This window comes from Paramormyrops kingsleyae, chromosome 25 (genome assembly GCF_048594095.1).
Source record: "Paramormyrops kingsleyae isolate MSU_618 chromosome 25, PKINGS_0.4, whole genome shotgun sequence".
NCBI classification, from domain to species: domain Eukaryota; kingdom Metazoa; phylum Chordata; class Actinopteri; order Osteoglossiformes; family Mormyridae; genus Paramormyrops; species Paramormyrops kingsleyae.
Window position 1 is genome coordinate 9,200,109 of NC_132821.1, and position 4,009 is coordinate 9,204,117.

The following is a 4,009-nucleotide window of genomic DNA, read 5'->3' on the forward strand; positions in this document are numbered from 1 at the left end:
CTCAATGTCCATCAGTTCCACAAAAGAGTCACCATTCAGACTCTGCAAGTAGTCACAGAACACCTTCCAGATGGACCAGAACACACGAAGTCTGTTCTTCAAAAAGTAGGTAATCTTTTCTAAAGCAAGAAATGAAGTCATCCCCTTTATCCATTGAGGCATGTCAGGACATTCTTCTTTTTTCCAAGAGCATGCAATTTCACGTTTGGCTTCCAGCAGACAAAGAATCAGCAGCAATCTTTCATGTTTGGTAATTTAAAAATTCAAAGGACAAATATGTAAAATACACAGCTTAGGATCAATAGGAATTACTTTACCGATGATTTTACTTACGATGTTCAATATTTTAACCCAAAAACAATTAACTTTAGTGCATTCCCACATACAATGAAATAAAGTTCCCTTCTCATGCTTACATTTATAGCATTCATCAGGAATATTCCGGTTGAAGTGGTGTAACTTGACTGGAGTGATATATTGTCTACTATCCATTTAGCCATTTATACTGAAGCAGTCTCAGATGAGTGTTCATTGTCTGGGTTTGGGCTTTTAAACATACGATTTGCCACTCTTTCTCAGTTATATTAACCTGCAGGTCACATCGCCATGCTTGAAGTCTGTCATTAAATGATTCTTTAGAATTGGCTACAAATTGTTTATATAATAGAGATATTTGACCTCTACCTTTCAAACATTTAAGTGTAATATTTTCCAAAGTAGAAAGAGGAGGCTCAACCAGGCTTTGGCCTTGCCTTGATTGAATGAAGCAACGTAATTGCAAATATTTGAAAAAGTGTTTTTGCGGAATTCTAAACCTTGTTCTAATTCCTTCAAAGGACATGAATTTTCCTTCATTATAGAGATCAGACACCTTGCTAATACTTTGAGTCAACCAGATTTTAAAACCTGGATCTACCCTACCAGGATGGAAATTTTCATTACCAAAAGTGAAAAGCATGAAAGTCGTGGTAATTCACCTAAATGAGTAAGTGCCTCAAACCAAACCCTTATAGTACTTCTGGTATATGGATTTTTTGTGCACTTAATCAACTTTTTAACATTTGCTGAATAAAGATATAAATTCAAAGGAATTGAAATAGAATGAGCCTCTATAGATACCCAGGTTGGAGGGTAATCCTTCTCAAAGTAAAACATTGCTGCTCTAATTTGAGCAAAATTTCATTAGGACAAAAAAAGAGGAATGTGGAGGAAGTGGGATGGATTGGAAGAGGTATAACAATTTAGGCAGAATTGACATTTATAATATATTAACACGGCCAATCAGAGAGATGGGGAGTTTTGTCCACCTGTTCAGCAGACCAATTATTGAATCTGATACAGGCTTATAATTAGCTGATACAATTTCATTAACAGTTGGTGTAATTTCAATCCCAAGATAAATGAAACCGTCTTGTGAAATTCTAAAGGGTGTCTGAACTGGGAGGAGAAGCCTTTCCGCTTTATGAAGGAACATCAACACAGATTTAGAATTATTAATTTTATAGCCTGAGAATTCTCCAAATGTTTCAATCAAATTTAGCAATGCTGGGATAGATTGTTTTAAATTGGAAAGGAATATAACAATATCATCTGCATATAGTGAGATACGATGTTCTGAAGGGCCAATTGTAATACCTGAAATGTGTATATGTTACGGATTGCCATAGCCAGTGGCTCCGTCGCTAGGGTAAAAAGTAAGGGAGAGAGCGGGCAGCCCTGGCGTGTTCCCCTGTGGAGTCTGAAAGGGGCAGATATTATTCCATTTGTTATTATCTCAGCTGAAGGGTTAGTATACAGGATCCATACTAGGGATGGCGAAAACTAAAAAATTTCTTGACCGACCACCGAGCCTCAGTAGCCGGTTGAAACCGGTTAACCGATTAGTTTAAAATATGGTACGCTATTTGAAATAACAGCCATTTCGAGCCGCGCCTGCAATTTCGCAACTCTGTCGCATCTCTCTGCCGCTCTGCCTCCCGCACACACACACACACACTGCCACTCACGTCACTTTTTTTAAATCCCCTACAGCGCGAAACATGAGTCCCGCAAACGCGGCGCCGAAGAGCTTGTTGTATGTAATCGTAGGACAAATGGCTCCTTAGTTTCAAATGGTTTGGGTACAAGGTGATCGCTTTGAAAATAAAGGCGTTTGTCTAGGTTAGAAGCTCATTTGAAACATTGCCACGGCTCATTTAAGAAAATGACAGCTCCGAAGAGACGCCGCTTTAGTTGAGGTAGTGCTAACCATAATAAAGAAAGATGATGATCATCATCACCTTATCGGTTACCACTGAAATGTAGATGTAATGTATTTATAAATCTAAGCCCATCTTATGCGGAATGTTGCCTAATAGACTGCAACATGATAAAACCAATGGATAAAACAGGCACCTTCAGAATGCGTAAAAGACGCACCGGCCAAGGCAGGTCTAACTCACTGTGTGCCTTCTAATAACGGACAGGACAACTCTGTTGTATAATTAATATTATTTTTTTATTTTTCAAAAAGACAAGTGTCAACTTCTGTTAAGGGCAACATCTCCTAAACCATAACAGACAAAAACCTACAGCTATTCTTAAGAATAACATTAAATAAACGAAAAATTATTAGAATCTATGAATGAGAATACTGTAGCCAACAAACAGCTCACAGACAGGTGTTAAGGGTACGTGCTAATTATTAAAACATAACACAACGATTTGGCCATTAGTTATTCTTGGAAAATAAATTAACGAAAAACAAGTTAAAGTTAAATTTCGCAAACCTTGTGAGCGCGCGAACCCAAACGCTGTGACCTCGCGCCAAATGTTTTTATTGGTTTATTAAGTACAAACAGGCGAGTTATGAAAAATTGAGTGTGAGGGATAATTTGTTCACTTAACACAAAAAGATGAGGAATGAGATGGCTAACTGTAGTAGCGTATAGTCCACTGTCTATAATAGCCTAATTTAGATATCACTTTTTTTTTTAACCGACTACCGACAACTTTGACCGGTTAACGTTGATACGGTCAACCACCGGTCAAACGGTCATCGGTTAACATCCCTAATCCATACCCATTTCAAAAACCCATCCCCAAACCCCATTCTTTCCATAGTTTTAAACAGGTACTGCCACTCAATCCTATCAAACACTTTTTCAGCGTCTAATGACAGAAATGCATTATCACAAGTATTCGATTTCTCATGTAATATATTTAATACTCTACGAATATTATGCAATCCTTACCTCCCCCAAACAAAGCCATTTTGATCCATGTTAACAAGCCTAGGCAAATGTATTTCTAATCTTTTTGCTAGCACCTTGCAAAGAATCTTTAAATCATTATTCAGAAGAGAGATGGGTCTATATGAACCACAAGCAGTTGGTGGCTGGCCGGGTATTAACATAAGAACATAAGAACATAAGAAATTTACAAACGAGAGGAGGCCATTCGGCCCATCAAGCTCGTTTGGGGAGAACTTAGCTAATATCTCAGAGTTGTTAAAATCTTATCTAGCTCTGATTTAAAGGAACCCATGGTTTTAGCTTCCACTACAATAGCAGGAAGACTATTCCATACTCTGACTACACGCTGTGTAAAGAAGTGCTTCCTCAAATTTGTTTTAAAATGTTCTCCCGCTAATTTCCACTTATGGCCACGAGTTCTAGTATTTAGACTAATATTGAAATAGTCATTTGGCTGAACAGCATCCAGACCCGTTAGAATCTTATAGACCTGAATCATATCCCCCCTTAGTCTCCTTTGCTCAAGGCTGAACAGATTCAGTTCCGCTAACCTCTCCTCGTAAGACATTCCTCTAAGACCAGGAATCATTCTCGTAGCTCTTCGTTGCACCTTTTCTAAGGCAGCAATGTCCTTCTTGAGGTATGGTGACCAAACCTGCACACAGTATTCTAGGTGGGGTCTTACCAAGGAATTATATAAGTGTAACATCACCTCCCTTGACTTAAACTCCACACATCTAGAGATATAACCCAACATTCTGTTCGCCTTTTTTATT